This window comes from Lygodium microphyllum, chromosome 6 (assembly GCF_053477565.2).
Source record: "Lygodium microphyllum isolate KBCC chromosome 6, Lygodium_microphyllum_v1.1.10, whole genome shotgun sequence".
In the NCBI taxonomy this organism is placed as follows: Eukaryota; Viridiplantae; Streptophyta; class Polypodiopsida; order Schizaeales; family Lygodiaceae; genus Lygodium; species Lygodium microphyllum.
The window spans coordinates 25,773,702-25,794,551 of NC_141140.1; positions in this window are offsets into that span (position 1 = coordinate 25,773,702).

The window sequence follows — 20,850 nt, forward strand, 5'->3', positions numbered from 1 at the left end:
AGAACTTTGCTCCTCACTATTAAACTATTTGTGTGTTGTCAACTTGAACAATGCTAATGTTTTTTAAGTCCAAAGATTAATTGTTTTTGTTAATTGAATTCATCCATGAGCTTAGTCCAAGAAGGACTTTTATTAATCACACCTCTTTGTATCAGACATGCATCAATCAATCCATGATTACTCAAAGTTACAAGACCATGAGTAAATCTGTGAATGAACTCTTGGATCATGTCTATCCATATGTGCGTTATTAGCATTGGAACAATTTTTTTGGAGAGGTAATCTATTCTCACAAAAATGAAAAAAATGAGGGTTCACCTTTTTTTTTCCCCTTGAGTATATCAATGTTTTTTCCTTTTATAAGTAGCACATTTTGTTCACAATTCTTATCATTAAAAAATTTGTGGTAGCTTTTTTGGTCTAAAAGATGTATGATTGTTATTGTCTCTAAGTGCATTTTGTCTTATAGGTTGATTTGATGTTTGCACTAATTTGTGTTTCTATTTCACTAATTTAATATTTCATTTTCTACCTTTTAAATATGAATTCAACACATTAGGCTTGAAAGTGGATATTCAATATGATGATGGTGTGGAACTAGTGTTTTTTAAAAGAAGAAATTTAAAAAGGCTTGTAGTATGGTTCTAATTATGAGATGTTACCAAACTAGTCCCAATAATCAATTGTCTTATTTATGCTTGCAGTATCTTGTATCTTGTATGCTTGGTATTTATGTCCCAAGTTGAATAAATGTATTGCTTTATGGATATCAATATTTTATGTAAGTTATTGCTAATAGTGAATTAGGTAATTATCTTTCCACAAGGCTTACTTTCGATGGAGTGCATACAAATCTTATGCTAGTTTATGCTCCTAATGTCTCATCTTTGAGATCTCAAGTGTGAAAGAAATTAGATCAACTTAAAGTAGGTACTTCGCCCATTTTTAAAGGTGATGGAACATGGTACTTTATCCTAAAGATCATTCTCAGGAGGTGGAAACTAAGGGAGCTGAAGAGATTCTTCCTGAGATCAACAATATATTTCGAAACAATTGGTGGATGTTGTTATCTTGAGCCAAGACTTAAAGTGCTTTATGTGGCACAATCAACTTTCTGAGAGTTGCTAGGTTAGATAGATTCTATCTTTCAAATTATGCATGGTGGGTTCATCCAAGCTCTAATTTTGGTGTTGATACTTCTGTAATTACATCATATCATTTCCCAATATGCGCTTCCATTGCTTTTATATGAAATATCAATCAAGGAGAGATGGTCCACCTCCCTTCACACTGAATCTGTCTTTCTTAAAGAGCCCTCGGTTCCTCAAGGATATTAAGCAAGTTTAGAAGAAAGAAGTGGTAGCCTCTCTAATCCTGCCAAGTCATGGGATAAGAAGATATCTGACATCATTGCCATCACAAAAGAATTTGATAGAAAAAAGAATGGTTCTTATAAACGTTCCATTTACTCATCTACTATGGCTATTAGGGATTTGCTTATTCATATTGTCTAGGAATGACCCTAAGGATGGGATTGTCAGGTGTCTTCTCATTGAGTCTAAAAGTTTCTTGCAAATTATTGAACAAGAGAAGATCAAAGGGATGCACATTCAAGCTCAAAACCATTGTCTCAAAGTTGGTACTCGATCCCTTTCTTCTTCAAGGCAATGAAGCAAAAACGCATGATGGGCCTTATTGTTCACGTTTAGGATTAGAATGGCTCTATTATTTTTTATGAGAAGGGTATAGCTTACATGTTTACTTCTTGTCTCTCCAACATTGTGGCAGATATGCCCTCAATGGATGCTAACTATGTGCAAAAGCCCTTGAACTTCTTGTAGTTGGTTCATTGTCTCCTCTTTAAAGATAAAATATTTTCTTCGGACAAACCATTTTTTGTGGAAGAGATCCATGAAGTGGTTTTTCAAATGAAAAAGGACAAGTCCCTGAGATGTGATGGTCTACCTATTGAGTTCTTTTAGTGCATCTATGAATCTTGCAAGTTTGATTTATGCTCTTTGCTCAATTAGATAAGCGATGGAGACTCTCTTTCTAAAACCATGAACAAAGGGATAATCAAGCTCATTCCTAAGAATCCTCGAAGAAAACTTATAAGGATTGGAGGCCCATTACTCTTTTGAATGCCTCTCATAAGATCTTAGGAAAAGACTTATCTCTCAGAATTTGGCATGTTCTAGTAGAAGGAGTCCATAAAATGCAATTTGGTTTTGTGCATAAGAGGAATGATTATGAGGCCATGCTTAACTTAGTTCTTTCCCTTGATTATACATTATCTTTGAATAGTGATTTTGTAATGGTCATCTTGATTTGAATCAGGTTTATGATAGAGTATGGTGGGATTTTATCCTCTTGGCCTTAAAGAAAATGGGTTTTGCAAAGGTTGTTCACAATATGATGACCTCTTTTTGTAAAATTTTACATATTTACTAATACAATAGCTTTTCGCATTTAAAAAAAGATTTTATATAATTGCAAGCTGTACTTAATGTTAATAAAATAGACTTGCTTTAAATTATCTTTCAAGGCCAAGATGGCTCTAATGTCCGTGGCTTGATATAATGAACTAATTTCCTCTTTTTACACCATATTTTTTTATTTGTCTATGTCTTAACCAAACTAAATTCTCCAAAGCCAAAAATTCCAAGACAAGAATCCTCATATCCAAGTTGTCTATGACCTTGTAAAGTTGCTTATGACCTTGTAAAGTTGTGTATGACCTTCTAAAGTTGCTTATGAGAATTCCTATGAGAACTCCTCCTCAACCAAATGAGTTATTTAGGACATAATAAACTAGACTAAGACATTAGGCCTTTAATAGGCCATTTCTAACCATAACAAGGCTGTTTTTATGAAAGAAATGATCAATTTTAATAGCTGCATAAGCCTTGAAGCCATCCCTAGTCTAATAGATTAAACTGCCATGGCATCCAAGAGTGCCCCAATGCATTTCATGAACCACCATGCCAACTTTGTGATGAGTGTGCCATCATTTTTTATCTGCATGCCACCAACACACATCAATTAGTTTGAACTTGTCTCAATATTGAAAGCTCCGCTAATATCATGATCATCGTCCACTATATGCAAAAAATGGAGCCATGCAATAAGGTTGACAAAAAAGAGAGAAATAAGGAGTGGATTAATAGGCTTAGAAGGATATAAAAGATTACATTAGCCTTCAATGTGATTGTATGCCTTCAAGGGACTATGTTGATAAATTAGTTGTTCCTTGTAGAATACTCGAATAAACTATTTTTTATAGCAAAAATTTAAGTAAATACATTATGCTTACCATGGAAAAAGAAATGATTTCCTAGTTAAAAATAGGTTGCTCACCTTTCTTTTTATTTGAGTTTTGAGATGTCCAAGGGAGCACTATATTCATTCCAAGGGATTGTTAGATGAGGTTTGATGTATGGATGGATCAACTCCAAGATCACATTTAAAAAAAGATCCCAATAAAGGCATGCGACCCAAAAGGCACTGCCCAATACAGTGGCCGAAGGTCAAGTGGTGAGAAGGCCACCATGAAAGGCAAGATTTGCTTCTACAGTAGCATGCTAGTCTATGAGGCTTTGGACACCCCATGTTGGGCTTAGGATGGAGAGAGAAAATCCTCAGTGGCTTAATGTCTACAAATGTTGGGAAGATACTATTCTAGATAAAGGGTGGATTATATAGATTATGTACATGGAAGTTGGACGTAGGTATCTAGGTGCTTTAGATATAGGTCTTGATAAAAGGGACAAAATGCTAGATTGGCATTGCACCTTGGAGAAGTTGTCAATAAATACATTATTGCTACTATTTTCTAAAGATTATTTAACCTTATCTTTGTGTTTATGACTAACTTATATCAATGAACCTTGTATTAATAGGCTAATTAAAGAAGTTATCTTTCTATGTCAAATTAAATGTGCTAAGTAATTAGACAATTAAGAAGACTACTACATTTTGCTACAATCATTGTCACATGCATTATCCTAACTAATTTCTTTGAAATGACAAACTTGGACTTGTTGCACTATTGTTTGGTGATTTAAGTTTGGTAAAAATTTGGCAAAATCTACAACACAAGTTTGGTTCGGTTTGGTTAAATTTTGCACAAGTAGTTGCCATGATCAATGCTAGATAATTTTTTAGGTGACCTTACAAGTATATGAACCTTAATTTTGGGTAGATCTTCCCCTACAAGGTAGACTCAAGAGATCCTAGCAACAAATTGTGTGATATTCCAATAGAGTTGTGAATGGCATCACCTAAGGTTAGGCTACACAAATCATGCCATCAAGGGAATGTTAGATAGGGCCATTACGTGTGGTATCAAAGCAAAAAAATATGAACACATTTAAAAAATCTATACATGTGTTTACTTAATGTTTTGACTTGTAAACTCAAGAGGGAAAGAGTTGAAAATGTCCTAAAAGAAATAACCTAAATGATATGGTCTTGGGTTGCCAAGCATCTTCTACAACATGAATGCTAAGCTCCAAGAAAAGAAAATTCTCTTGTACTGAATCAAGCATCCTGAGTTCACGGGAAAAGAATCCAATGTTGAGATTGATGTTGAAGTTTGGATTGAGAACCTTTGAGATTAATTTGATGTGACAGAAACAAGTGCATCAAACAAGGCTATGATTACAAAGCTACAACTGGTAGGCAATGCATGTCTATGGTGAAAGTAGTGATGTTGAGTCAATGCTACCATCGAAGCCCTTGTGAGCTAGAAAGAAATTAAGGGGGCCCTAAGATAGAGATACTTGTCATCTTCTTACCATTCTATTAAGATGAATGAGTTTTCTACATTGCGTCATTTGGGATTAAGCCTAGAGGCCTATTTCTCTTAGTTCATAACACTTGAAAAAAGTGGTGGATACTATTCAATAAGTGGCCGAGTTTTGCCACGGATTGAATCAACCCTTGGATACTTCTTTAGAGTTTCTAAGGCCAATTGACTTGCAAGATGCTCATATGAGCCAAGCTTTGATCTAGCCAAATAGAAACCAACTTCTTGAACATAAGTACCTATTCGATAGGAGATGCCCCAATCAGTGATATGAGCTAGGGTATATCCAAGAAAATTGCCTTGAATTGGATGAAGAAGATGAAGAGCCAATGATGAAAAGAAGCCATGCAAGTTTAGCATTTGGTCTATCTTAAGAATTAGATAGTGGTGAAGGCCTAAAGCCCACTATAACCTATGAAGATGAATATAAATCCTAGAAAGATCTTTATAAAGTACAAAAATCCTTATACTTGTAATTTGCCTTACCCTTCTAATGACAATTGAGCTATAATATGATGCAATAAAATCATCTTGAATTCATTGTATCACTTTGACATTTGAGTGCTTATATATAATCAAAGTAGTGTAACAAAAGCATGGTGGGTCTTAATCCACATGTCCTATCATACAACTTACCTTAGAAAACAATACTCTCTAGTTTTCTCGAGATGAGACATCTTGATTCCTCTAAGGGGGAGAGGATATAATGTCCCTGATTTAATATAACAAAATGATTTCCCCTTTTTACACCAGTTTTTATTTCTTTATCTAAGTCTCAACTAAGCTAGATTTTCAAAGCCAGAAATCCAAGACAAGAATTCTCAAATCCAAATTGTCTACTACCTTATAAAGATGCATATGAGCATTCCTATGAGAAGGGATCCTCAAAGGAATAGTTAATTAGGAAATAATAAACTTCGCTAAGCCATCAAGCCTTAAATAGGACGTTTCTAACCATAACAAAGAATTTGAAGCCATTGCCTAGAAATCAAACTACCATGTCATCCAAGAGTGCTAACATGCATTTCATGAATAAAAGTAGTGTAATAAAAGCATGGTGGGTCTTAATCCACATGTCCTATCATACAACTTACCTTAGAAAACAATACTCTCTAGTTTTCTCGAGATGAGACATCTTGATTCCTCTAAGGGGGAGAGGATATAATGTCCCTGATTTAATATAACAAAATGATTTCCCCTTTTTACATCAATTTTTATTTCTTTATCTAAGTCTCAACTAAGCTAAATTTTCAAAGCCAGAAATCCAAGACAAGAATTCTCAAATCCAAATTGTCTACTACCTTATAAAGATGCATATGAGCATTCCTATGAGAAGGGATCCTCAAAGGAATAGTTAATTAGGAAATAATAAACTTCGCTAAGCCATCAAGCCTTAAATAGGACGTTTCTAACCATAACAAAGAATTTGAAGCCATTGCCTAGAAATCAAACTACCATGTCATCCAAGAGTGCTAACATGCATTTTATGAATCACCATGCTAGCTTTGTGATTAGTGCCATCATTTTTCATCCCCATGCCAACAACACATGCCAACTAGTTTGAACTTGTCTCGATATCAAGGGCTCCACTAGCATCCTAATCATCATTCATCATATGCAACAAATGGAGTCATGCAATGAGATTGACCAAAATGAGATGAAGGAGGAGTGGGTTAATGGCCTTAGAAGGCTATAAAAGGTGACCTTAGCCAAAGCTAGTAAGGATTGGTTCCCTCCATAATTTTTTCATACATACATACATACATACATACATACACACATACATGCATGCATGCATGCATGCATATATATATATATATATATATAGAGAGAGAGAGAGAGAGAAAGAGAGAGAGAGGATTCTAATTAGGTCAACACACTTGTGGGAGTATATTGATCACATGTACCACTTCATCCCCTCCCCTTCCTTCTTGCCAAAGATTAATACTAACTTGCTCTTATTTATGATTTTCATAGACATATTCTTGGCTACCTTCAATATCCTCATTCTGACTCTTGACTACACCCACTCTCTCCATAAGTATCTTCCTAGTCATACACTTATTATAAAAGAAGAAGTCCAAAGGGGAAGCTATACATGCAAAGCTCAAGATCCATTGACCAAGATATCAAATCTTCAGGGGATTCAAGGAATACAAGAGTGTTAAATCAAGTTAGAAGAGCACTTTGGATTAAGAAGGTTTGAAGGATATGATTAAGACTATGATGAGTACTCATCCAATTATGACAACTACTATCCATGTGCATTGCAAGTCTCCCAAGTTCTTCTATTGCATAGAAATCCATTGTAATTAAAAGGAGATTTTGATGCCCATTTTCAATCGACAAGAAAAGAAAAGGGTAGTTTTAAGCTTAAATTATGTTAAGAAAGGGCTTTAATTTATGGAAACCCCCTTCAAAGGCTTGATTTAGATTGGCCAAGAAAATCAACTAGGACATTGAATCCCTTTTTGAAATATTATCTTTAGTGCATGATGCATATTTCGTATAGGGAATACTTGGGCTTGTGTTTGTTCCTTTCTTATAAACTATTGGAAACTTTTTTGAGAGAAAACCTAAGATAACTAAATAAGATTGAGTTGTGTTATCTTCATCTACAAAATAAGTACTAGGAGGATCATTATGTATCACTTTCATGTAATTGTACAACTTAGAGGGACTATGTTGATAAATCCAAAAAAAAAGAGTGTAAAGCAAGGCCTTCAAAATAGGCATTGTTTATGTTATAATTAACATTGTTTTTCTTATAGTATGCCAATTTAAGGCACCTGCTTCTTCACAAAGCTAACATGTATGAACAAGAAACCAGAATCAAATATGTTGAGTTATTCATAATGCTTTTGGTGTTCTTCTTAACTATGGGTTGTTCCTTGTGGAATACTTAAAGAAATTCTTTTTCATTGTGGATAAATTTTTAGAGACATTATGCTTATCTTGGAAAGAGAAAATTTTTCCTACTTATAAATAGGTTGTTTGCCTTACTTTTAGTTGGAGTCTTAAGACTTCCCTAATGAGGGAGCACTATGTTTGTTTTGAAGGATTTTCAAATGAGGGTTTAATACACAGTTGGATCACCTCCATGATCATACCTTGAAAAAGCTGCCAATAAAGGAAAGAGACCTAGAGAAAGGGCACTAGTCAATACATGGGCCGAAGGTCAAATGGTGACAAGGCAACCATGGAAGGCAAGCGCAAGGATGATCTTACGTTTGCTCTAACTTTTTCATAACTTATAAAATTTACTTACACAAAACTTTGTGTCTATGCATAAGTCTCACTTGGTACAAGTAGGCTCATGGATTATCTTATACCTATATTAAACTACGGTGTTGATATCTTATGTCTTGATGACTTGTATATTGATGTCACTATTAGTGTTGCTAATATGACAAGTCATAAAGAGGCAAATAGTGATGCCAATAGTGAAGATATTAACAATACTAATAGCAACGCCAATAGTGACAGTTGAAGTAAATTATCAATGCGAATAGTGATGCTAATACAAATAGCAGCAGTTAGAGATGCTAATAGTGACAGTTGCAAGAAAATAAAAAGTTTGGGTGGTAGGGCTTTGTAACTGTGCCACCCTTTTGGATTCATTTGGTTGAGAACCATAGTAAACAATTATTTACACTCATCATTGCATGGTATTGTGTATTTATATGGATGTATGTAATCTATTTTGTATTGAAACATACATACAATAACATATTTCTTGACACAATAGAAAGTTCAAGGGTAATAAATTACTTGATGAAATTTTTTGTATTATAACTGGAAGATTACTTTATAAGAAGCCTAATTTTGGCTCATATACAACATTTTAGGATTGAAAGCAACTAAATCCTAACATGCATGCCTTATTGGCACATGTGGGGCTTGCAATTCGGAAAGTGTCCATTTTGGATGAGGATTTGTATCTCCTTGTGACGATATGCACATAATGCATGGGTGAGTGCAATGTTTTGCTCCTCATCATGGGCCTTCACCATTGCTTGTAATATTTTATTGAAAGTGCAAGCCACCATATTACCAAGAAAAGTAGCACCTGTAATAAGATAAATAAGAATACATTCCTCCATTTGCATACATAAATGGAGATAATTAAAAATTTTAAAAAAGGAAACAACTTAAGCATACCAAATATTAAAATACAAAAATTTCAACATAACCAAATAAAACTCTATATTTTTCCATATGAAAAAAATAGAACAAATTAATATCACTTTTAGAAAGGCCTGCTCATCTTGTTCTTTGTCTTCCTTTCTTTCTCATACACATCTTTCTTGTTTCATGAAAGCTCTCTCAACCACACTCTCTCCTCCTCCACACTCTATTACTTCCATTTAGGAGAGAGAGAGAGAGAGAGAGAGAGAGAGAGAGAGAGAGAGAGAGAGAGAGAGAGAGAGAGAGAGAGAGAGAGAGAGAGAGAGATTTATACCTCCAAAAAGCCAGAATGGCCTATGAGCCAAAGAAATGAGTACATTAACCATGAAATCTTAACTCGAGAACAACAATGAAAATGAAAAACAACTATGTTGCTGCTTACAATCCTAAGGACTCCAAGTCTAGGTTACCATCATATACAAAATGATCTCTCCATGATCATTTACTTGTTGTAGTATCCCATCTTGATCAATAGGACTCTCTAGAAACATTGTACTCTCATTAAGGCAAGAATTCCTATTCATGGGTTGTCCAAGATAGTGAGTCCATTGAGAGGAGGTGCTCATCCTTGATGGCAAATGATGAGAGAGAGAGAGAGAGAGAGAGAGAGAGAGAGAGAGAGAGAGAGAGAGAGAGAGAGAGAGAGAGAGAGAGAGAGAGAGAGAGAGAGAGAGAGAGAGAGAGAGAGAGAGTAGAGTATTTTATTATCGTCCATGGAAGGCCAAATTATGACCCATGGGACCTTTCCAAATATACAATGATTCTCCTCCCCCATGGTAGGAAAGGGTAGCTATGGTGAAAGAATGATCTATACAACGTGGTTCTCCCGAAAGCATAACATGAGAGTGATGAAAACCCCTAACCTTGATATAGGAGTAGTGATCAAAAACTAGTGAAGTGGCCCCTATAAAGGGATATCATGGTCAGCCGGTATGTGTGCATATGCTGGGCATGTCATAATCATGTGCTCCTCTAATTCTACACTCTGTAGTCCACACAGCTTGCATAACCTCATCTCTCTTGCCTATCCACTCCATGCACCTGTCTCGATTAATAAAGTGTGTGATCGAGTTCGAAGTCGTGCAATATTTCATCTAAATACCACTAAGAAAGGGTTGGCTATGTATGGCTGCGTGTGTGCCTCTACCTACATGTAGGATTCCCAACATGAAGGATAGATATGCATACTATAATAAGCAAGTTTGCCATTTGCTCCCTTGCTTTGATGTTTTGCTTAACACGCTTGTAAGAGGTCTGATTGAAATGTGTCCATGCATACATCTTCGGATGCCATATCTAGATATCTATCCACTTCCCACCCTTTAAACCATTTTCGCATATCCAGCACCCATCTTGTTGAAAGCACTTTACTTTTCCACGTTTTCTGTAGGTGTGTGCTAGCATTCCATGCTCATTTGGGGAGCCTACTGTCATCCATTTGACATACTCCGGTGGCATATCTCAGTACTTCGATCATAACATGTACCTCAATTGGTCGATGGCCAATTTCCAAAAGCATAAGTACATATGGTGTGGTGTTTTTTATGCCCAAATGTCTATGAATAAAAGCTTTTTGTAGCTTCTTAATGTCATTCCATGCAGATGAGGAGATGTTACCATATGTAGAACATATATGTATCAAAAATCATACAACGTATTTTCCAGCATTTAGTATTTGTGCGGTTGCAATAGTTTTCAAAGTGATAATACTTGCTTTTTTGTGCTACTAATCGCCGCTCCACACATGTATGCCATCTATGGTCTGCAGGTATATCAATCCCCAAGTATTTCAAAGTAGATACTACCTCTATAGACTGTCCCACATAATGTACTTTTGGTGGGGTCTTTGATTGCTTGGTGTGCACAGCCATTAGCTTTGTTTTTGATATATTCACCGTCAAGCCACTATCTTGATGAAACCGTTCAAGAATCCCCATGAACTGCTACATGCATTCCCCAGTATATGAAGACCACATCATTTGCATAAAGTAGGAGCAAGATGACAAACATATCAATATGCGGGCTTTTGGCTTTCTCTTCATTCATAGCCATGAGAAATATTTCCTCTAGCTTATCAATGCATAAACCAAATAATGTAGGGGAGAGTGAGCAACCTTGTTTGACTCCCATATTACTCTCAAATACTTGTGACAGCCCCTTGCATCCTCTGAGGTGGCACACCACTCATTGATATGTCCTGTAAATTCTTATGCATAGATCATTTGGGACCCCTAATTCTTGCATTCGTTGCCATAAGCCAATCCTTGGTACGGTGTCAAAAGCCTTCTTAAAATCCACAAAACAACAATACAAGGTTGCTCCCTCAAGCCAACTCTCATCCATAAGCACACATAAAGTAACCAAATGGTCTATGGTGTTATGACCGGGGCGAAAACCTACTTGTCCATAAGCTCGTTTGTTATTACTTTCTACCCATTTGCTCAATTACATTTCTAGGATAGTGCTGAATAGCTTTGCCATGGCTGAACTAACCATAATCGTGCAGTAGTTTGTGAGTAAATTGCAATCTCCTCCCTTATACAACAATTGTATCCAATTCTCTTGCCATTCTTGGGGAAAACCATATGCAAAAGCATGATGTATCACATGCAACATAACCGGTCTAATCTCCTTTGTTGTCCATTTCAACATCTCCACATTCATATGCTTTTCCATTAGCCATCTTGTTGAGGGCTACCTCCAATGTTTCTAAAGTGAACAGAGCACTAAATGGATGTGTATGTACATCACATTTGATGGGATGTACCCCTTTATGCATGTAAAGTTTTGTAACATACGATAGCATGTCAGCATCTGTAAAATCTCCCATAACATTTGACTGTTTGGTTTGCAATTTTCTCCATGCTTGCCTTGGACATTTCTCAAACTCCCTAACATCTTCACTTTCTTTGGCCACTACATATCGTCGTCACTTTTAACGTGTGAGAGCATTATATCTTTTTTCTGCCTCACTTCAGTCTTGTCCCTGAGGGAGGATTTTCAGCTTTCTACATGCAGCCTTACATTCATCATCAAACCATTTCTTGCATGGCAATCCTTTGACATTTTTGTGACTGCTCTTTGGTTTCCCAAAAACCTCTATAGCCATATTTAATATTGCATCTCTTAGATCAGCCCATGTGCTCCTAGTAAGATTGCTCATAAGACTATTCAGGTGACTAGCATATGCTTGTTTCTTGTCTACATCAATACAAACAGCACCTACGGACTGCACCAATACCTGTTGTGTCCCTTGCATGTCTTACATGGTGGCAAATATCAAGTGTCAAGCCCAAAGCTATATGATCCGATTTTGGATGTTTTCCACCTAACCAGAACTCTCTGATCATGTATAAATCATTAATGTGTACCATTGCATAGTCTACCACACTAGAACCTCCACTAGCTGAGCAGCACGTGTATCCTTCAGTATCGGGGAAACAATTCATACCATTCAATATCAGCATGTGCAAACCATTAACCATATCCATCAAAGCACATCCATGAGCAAACCATTAACCATATCCATCAAAGCATGCCCATGAGTGTTAATGTCTTTATCCTCAGACTATCTACACCAACATATATCTACATCCACAAACTCTTCCTTGTCTAGCTCATCATGCACTACGGGCTGAAATTGCATATGTCCAATACACACATTTAAGTCACCTAAGACCATCACATGTCCTTGTTGCATATATGTGCATGTATCCATACTCAAATCTTCAAAAGGTTCTTGCAAATCCACTTCATGTCGTACATAGAAGGGGGACTCCTTATGTGGAATGTAACATCCCGCAATGTACATCGGTGTAGTGTGCTTAAGCATAATCCGAGAGAGAGAGAGAGAAATGAAATGAAATGAAATATTAATGCCTACAAAAGGCCAAAATGACCTATGAGACCATGAGTTACAATCATGTGTATGATGGTACAACTGTCTGGGCAAAATATGTAGCACAAGCAAAATAAGAAAGGAAACTAACTATGGTTATGTGTAAAACATAGAGCTCTATCTAGTAACAATGAGCTTCAAAATGGTACAATCTCATGTGGGTATGGAGGGCCTAGCTCTAGCCCGAGAAATAATCCCCTGTATCTGCCTATGAAGGTATCGTCAATGCCTGTGTCGAGGCCTAGGATGTTTGGATTAGCTAAGCTGAATGGCTCAATCAATCAGTACTCCTTGTCTGTGTGTCGACTGTGGCAGTGAGAGAGGCTCTCGTGTGGACTATGGCTATAACTATATTGGTCTTCTGAGTCTCCTTTGCAAAGAAGTTTGTGAGCTGCCTCTGTGAAGGGCCTCGGTGTCCTGGAGCAGCTGTACTCCTGAGGCGCATGTCAGGAAGCCGTGGTATCTTGAGAAGAAAGAGGCCAAGGCATTGTTGATTGGTAAAATCCATGACTTTGGATAGTGGTCCAAATCCATCTCTAAAGAGACAGTGGAAACGACCATGGACCTCATAATATGCTGGGCAACCATAGTTATAATGCTCCTCTGTCTCTGGCTCTAATTGGCATATTTGGCATATGCACTCCTTTAGTGGGATGGATCTATATTTGCCAGTCTCAAATTCTAGCTGATGTGAGGAGGTGCGCAACTGGCCAAGTACATCTGATCCCATGGAAAGGTGGGTGTCCATGTATCTTAGGCGATCAATAAATCCATCATCTGTAATATGAAGGAAATGCTCGCGGTAGAAAGCCATCTTTATCCTTAGCTCCTGCCCTGGCATCAACCATGTCCGCCTGATATCCAACTGGGTAAGATCCATCCTGGTGATCTTGTGAATCTCTACTTGCTCTGATTAAGAGACGGTGCATTAAGGGAGTACTAGAAGGGGGGTAACTTGTCCATGCTAAAGCCATGTAGCTCAAACCAGGGCGACATTTGTGCATACCAGCATGAAGTATCACCCTCTTTGGCAAGCTTCTTGGAGGACTCAAGGGCCAACCGTGCATATCTGTGTCTGGGTAAGTCCCATAGGCTATGTATGTATGTGACTGATCAGGTGAGGGCCTCTACCACAATCAGTGTAGTTGCTAGCTCGGCTCTGATGATCTCATGTGGCACTGAGGCCTTACATATGATCATCCTAGATATCATGGACACTAGGGGTTTCTCCATTGACCTCCATCCGTCATAAGTGCGCCCTGATCTGCTATGGTGGTCAAGACCGGGCCCCCATATCTGTACTCCATAAAGTAGTGTGGATGTGACCAGTGTATCAAAGAGCCATAGCTTGGTGCGGGATTCTTGGAATTTCACCTGTGAGCACATCCTCTCCAAACCACATAGTGCTGTGTATCCACAAGTTAGTCTAGTGTCTGTTGCCTCTCACATAGAAAAGGTGGGCCTTGTGAATAAGACTCCCAAGTATGTATAAGAATCCACATACTCCAGCTCCTCATATCCATATGTGAATTTAGGTGTGATGATCTCCTGACCCACTGTGGTGTAGTATTAAATACCATCACCTTGGTTTTACCAAGGTTCATAGAAAGCCCACTGTTCAAAGTGTAGGAGTGTAATGCATCCAAGTGCCTCTGTAGACCCTTTGGAGAGTCAGCTATCAATACAATGTCATCTACATACATTAGGAGAGGTATCCAAGTGCCAACTAGTGGAGCTCCTCTATCTCCTTCTTGTGAAATATAATCAGCAATCCCATCAATGTATAGGCCAAATAATGTCGGAGAGAGGGGGCATCCCTGCTTCACCCCAATGGTGGAGTAAATAGGTGCCGAAAGGCCCTCAGGTATCCGGACTTTGCCCACAACTCTCTCATACAGTTCCATCATTTACAAAATGATATTTCAATAATCCTTCAATTGACATGTAGTATCCCACTTTGATCATTAGGACTCTCTAGAAACATTATACTGTCCTCAAGGTAAGAATGTTTGTCATGGGTGATTCAAAACAGTGAGTCCATTTAGAGGAGGTACTTGTATTTGATGCTTGAGCGATGATGGCTCGCATATGCAAAAGGTAAGGAGTTAGGATGTAGGGCATGGAGAGAGAGAGAGAGAGAGAGAGAGAGAGAGAGAGAGAGAGAGAGAGAGAGAGAGAGAGAGAGATGGAAGGGGGTGAGAGAGAGAGAGAGAGTGAGAAGAGGAAGAGAGAAGGTCAACGATGGCGGCTCTCTGTCCTGCGCGTCGCCCTGCCCTCTGCCTCCCTGCCCTGCACGCCTGACCCTTTCCCCTAACCGAACTGACGGATCGTGAGCCAGCGTGGAAGGTGCCGTTTCTCTGCTCGACGTAGCCCGTCTGCGTCTGTCTGCCCTGCCATCTGCAATCCCTGCCGTCTGCAGTCCCGCCTGCCCGTCGCCTGCTCCGTCGTCTGCTCCTGACACCCCTCGCCTATCATGTCGCTTGCCCCAGAGCCTGCCCCGTCGCCTGCTCCGTCGCCTGTATCTGAAGCTCTGCGTCTGCGTTTCGCCTGTGCTTCGTCCTTTCGCCCTGCGCGTTAGGGTTTCGGCTGCCGCCTGGCCCCTGCCCTGCGCCTCTGACTATCCCCCTCTGCCATTGACTGCCCACCCTGTGCTCCACCCTCCTGCCCCTGCACTGTTAGGGTTGTGCCCTGCCGTGCGCCCTCTTGGGACAGGTCGCAACTGCGGAGGACAAGGTTGCGTTTCCCGCTATCCACCGCGCGTCAGTCCTCCTTTGAGATCCGATCGTGATACAAGATTGACTGGTTTGGATCTGGATTTCATAGACCAAACGGTGGCAGCACTTGGCCCGGATTCTGATACTGAGGAACCTGAGGATATGGTTCCGTGCACCGAAGAGATGCCCCCTGGTCCTGACATCCAGCCTGCGGGTAAACATACCAAGCATACTTCGGAAGAGATAGGGGTTCATCAGGATCGTTCCTATGCTCAGGTTGCTTCGGATTCTGTGGACTCTCAGGATGTTGACTGGGAGCATTTGCTGGAATTTGCCAACACTCTGCTTGGCGATTATGTTCAACATAATCAGGAAGTCTTTTCTGACTCTACACCTGACGATGTTTTGGAAGCCACCGTGGACCCAAAAACTGTCCTACGCTCCTTTTCGGTGTTTTATGATCGCCTGTGATACTCTTCTTCACTGGTCGAATCCCGCTGCTTTCCCGTATTCGCCAGTGGCTGCACAGTCTGCTACAAGGGGAATGTGTTGAAGAGATTTTTGTTGGGTCCCGAGGTTTTTTTGAGGTCCTGTTGAAATCTGAGACGCACCGTGCTACTCTCCTGTCTAAACTGCCTTTGTTTTTTGATCGACGGTTGGTTCATGTTGTTCCATGGCGCCCAATGGCAGATTTTCAGCGTCTGCTGCAACGTGAATGCCCTGTGTGGGTAGAAGTGGAAAATTGCCCGACTGTTTATTGGCCACTATTGAAGGATGCTATGGCCGCTGTGGGCACTGTTCTGGTCCCTCCCAGTCTCAGGGCTGTGAATCGCAACCGCTTGTGTATGTTATGGGACACTGCAAGGAAAAGGCCTGCTTGGTTACGTCTCAATTGCTCTGGCATGCATCCGTTACATTTTCATTTGAAATGGGGCAATTTTGCAGGACATTGCTTTTCCTGTGGACAATTGGGGCATTTTATGGCCGAATGCCCGGAGCAGCAATACACTTCAGATGTTGGCCATGTTGCGCCGCCCATGGAAGATATGGTGTGTGATGCTCTATCGCTGGATACTATCCATTCGCCTCAAGTTCTGGACAAAGGTAAACAATAGGTTTCGAGTCTGGATTCCCATGCCACTGATTGGGTTGAAGTACGTGCAAAAAAAGGCAACAGGGTTGTTGCTGGCATGGAGAATACTGTGCCTACTACCTCACACGATTCCATGCGTACATATATGCGCAGGAAGGAAATGTTGTCTTCCGAGTGCTCTGCTCCTGCTATGGTTTCCTCTGCCCCCCGTCCTCAGCCCGCCAGGAAAATGTATTTGGATCGTCCAAAGGGTCCACCTGCTAAGCTGGCTTTTGATACCAGAGGCAACGTCATTACCCCGTGGGACCGTCGTTATCCCCGTTCCAACCCCAAGCCAGCAGATATGCCGTCTACTTCCAAATCTGGTCCTCAGAACTCTTTTGCAGTGTTGGCGGATTTCTTGGATGAGGGAGTCCTGGACATTCTCGCCGACAAAGTCAAATCGAGGCAAGCTGTGCCTCGTACCTGATTTTGTTTTGAATACACATGAAAATAGCCACATGGAATGTGCGAGGAATTTGTTCTCGACACAAGCAACATGCCATGTGGACTGTATTGTATGAGAATCAGTGGCATGTCCTGTGCGCTGTTGAGCACAAGAGTCATGGAGAAGCCGGAAAAGTTGTGGATTGCCATGGATTTCGTTTGTTCTATGCAGGGACACAGGCCATGCATTATTCGGGTGTGCTCATGATTGTACATGACAAATATCAGCCTGTTCTTATTAAAAATGATGTTCATAGCTGCTTTTTGGTGATTGAAATTTTATTCGAAGGGGAAATCTTATGGTTACTTGGCCTCTATGCTCCGAATGATTCGTTATCTCGTCAGGAGCTTTGGCAGACTTTGCAGACCTCCTTGTCACTTGGCAGACGGGGCTTCTTCATGGGGGATTTCAATATGTGTGTTGATTCTTCCCAGTCCACATCGAAGCATTCGGTAATGGATGCGCCGGAAAGTCGTATGTGGCATGAGTTGGCTCTTGCTGTTCTTAAGCAAGATCTCTGGTCCTGGCTACACCCGTCTTTTACAGGGTTTACTTTCCATTCTGCCCAGTATGCAACAACATGGTCGCGGTTGGACCGTATATATATCATGCAGAATGATGATTTTCTTCCCGAGATGCTCGAAATAAAAGTGTTGCAGCAATATGCCTTGTCGGACCATTTCCCTCTGCAGCTCGAGCTGCTTGCACAACCCATTGCACCTTTCAAGCAATTTCTAGAGAGACTCCCTTTGCGTTTCAACTCGTCTTACTTGAAGCATGCAATCTTTCAATGCTATATGCAGCAATTGATTGACAGATTCTTCTTGGACTTCTCCTCTCAGGGCACTGCTTCATTTGAAAGATTGCTCTCTAATGTGCAGTGGGTTGCTCGGCAGTATGGGATCTATCATGCCTCTCTTTGTCGGCGGCGTCGACAGGCAGCGGAGGACCTGCTGGTTTTGGTTCGTTCTCTGCTGGTAGACACTCCGGATGATGCATTTCTGCTCGCACTGGCAATGCGGGTGGCTGATCTTATTAAAGAGTTCCAGTTGAAATCATATCAGCAGGCCAAATTGCAACATCTGACGGAGACTTTGCAAGATAGTGCGTGTCAGACCCATAAGTTCTTTTGAGCTCTCCACGCCTCTCCTGCTCGAGAGAATATGACCAGACTCGAGGATGCAGAAGGCCACCTTATCTTGGATCCTCAGACTATTGTGCATATGTGTAGGAATTATTTCTGCGACCTTCTTGGTTCCACTTCTGCACCTTCAGCCCAAATTACTCAGGCCCGTTCGGTTTTTTATGACTTGGTCCGCAATCAGCTTCCGCAGGACATGCAAGCTACTATGGAGTCAGATATTTGTGAGGCAGAGGTTATGGACGTTTTGTTACGCTTGCCCAAGGATAAAAGTCCGGGTTGGGATGGTCTCACCAATGAGTTATTTGAAGCTTTTGCTACCCAACTGGCGAAACCATTGCAGGCTTTGTTTCAGCAGGTGTGGGAAACGGGGATCATGCCTTCCTCATGGAAAGAAGGTCTTATTAAACTGCTTCCAAAGGTTCCTTCGCCATTTATGTTGACACAGTGGCACCCAATTTCTTTGATGGATTCTATGTACAAAATCTTTTCCAAAGTAATGGCGAATCAGCTCCATAAGCATCTCCCTGCCATTGTGCTTCGTCTCCAGTATGGTTTCATTAAGGGCCGAAATATTCTGCACAATGTATTGAATACTCAACTGGCAATTGATTATGCAAGGCATTCTAATCAGGAGGTAGTACTGATTCAACTGGACCTGGAAAAGGCTTTTGACTATCTGGACTGGTCTTTCGTTGCTGAACTTATGTCTGTATGGGCTTTGGTGCTCGGATGTCTCGTCTAATCTACACCATTAGCGCTGCGGCGTCTTTGCGAGTCATGCTGAATGGAGGTGTTACTGAGCCATTTGTCCTTGCCCAATCGGTCAAACAGGGGTGCCCTTTGAGCCCTCTATTCTGTGCCCTTGCGACACATCCAGTTCTTTCGATGTTATCTCATATGGCAGCCTCTTCTCAGTTGGCCGGATTGTCGCTTCCTACAGGACATCACTTCATTAGCCAATCCCTGGCGGATGATAGCTTTATGATTTTGCGTGCGGACAAGGATAACCTTCGAAAAGCATTGGATGTTTGGGGTCTCTTTGGTCATTGGACTGGCAGGGTGTGGTTGTTCAAATTAGCCATTCTCAACTGCACGGAGTCGGATTTGCAGTCCTTGGACTGGCAGGGTGTGGTTGTTCCACGTGGCTCCATTGTCAGGCATCTTGGGTACCCTTTGGGTGTTGATGTTCCCCCAAAGCAGCTTCTGCAGTGGATTTCTCAGAAAATGGTGGCTAAGTTTATGTATTGGAAGTCTCAGGCCTGGCCCTTCCATGGTCGCCTCAAAGTAGCCCAGACAATTATGTTGCCAATGCTCACATATTTCTTGCCATTGTTGCCTTGGACTACTACGACTCTGAATGCTCTTACTCAGTCTATTCGTTTCATGCTATGGAAGAAGGACTCATTGCATGCAGGTATTTCCTGGATTTCTTGGTCGCATGCGTGCACCCCCAAACGCATGGGTGGCGGAGCTATTTTAGATGCCCAAACTCACATGCTGGCACTCCGTTGGTCTCTTTTCCGCGCCATGTGCTCGGATCATCATCCATGGGTCGTTATAGCCCGTTATTTCCTTGAGGGCCATGGGCTTCTGCATGGCAATACCCAAATCCGGAGTTCTTGGTGGCATGTTCTTTATGCTGATTCGCGGTTCTCCAGTTCTTCTTCATCGCTGCTTACTCATTTTGTATGTTCTTGGAAACTGGTCCTCCAGAAGGCTCAGTGGCATCCAACGGAGGATCGCTTAGCTACTAACTCTTTTTAATTGGAATTGTTGGCAATCTCGCGTTTACTTTCATGGGAAGGTAAACATGAGCTTAGACCACAATTCAACCGGATGGCACGTTTGGGCTTGTCTTCAGTCGCGGATGCCACCCTTGCCAGTCGCAATGTGCTAATATCATTTCGTACAGCAAGGAGGCTTTTCAGGATCCCTCGTGGATATAGGCCTTTGTGGGAACAGCTTTTGACGGTGCTCCAGAGCAGACAACCCTTTCTTGCCCTTGCTTCGGATCATCCCTGGCAAGATTGGGACCTAGAAGGCCGGCTGAATTTAAGCAAAGCTTCTGCTAACCAAGTGTATCATCTTCTGATTAAAGATCATCAATGGCTAGTTACTAAAGCGAATGCTTTATGGGGATTGCGTAAATCCCGGTCATGGTGGAGGGCAACTATGATGGAGGGCTGGTTGAACAAGACACCCTTTAAATATAAAGTCTTTCTTTGGAGAGTGATGATTAGTGGTCTTCCGCTTGCTTCAGCTCTTTCCAAGCGACGAATCTCCAATGGCAACTGTTTCTTTTGCACCACTACTGTGGAATCCGCTCGCCACCGATTTATTTCTTGCCCCATCGCTAAGAAAGTCTGGTTATTTTTGGTCGGTTGTTTGGCAAGGGGTGGTTGGTTTCACCCTACGCCCCTTTGATTGGGTTTTTGGGTAGCCCAAATACCCCACTCCGACACAGCCACACATGAAGCTCATGTATCACTTTCTTCGATATTGGGGCTGTTGGCATAACT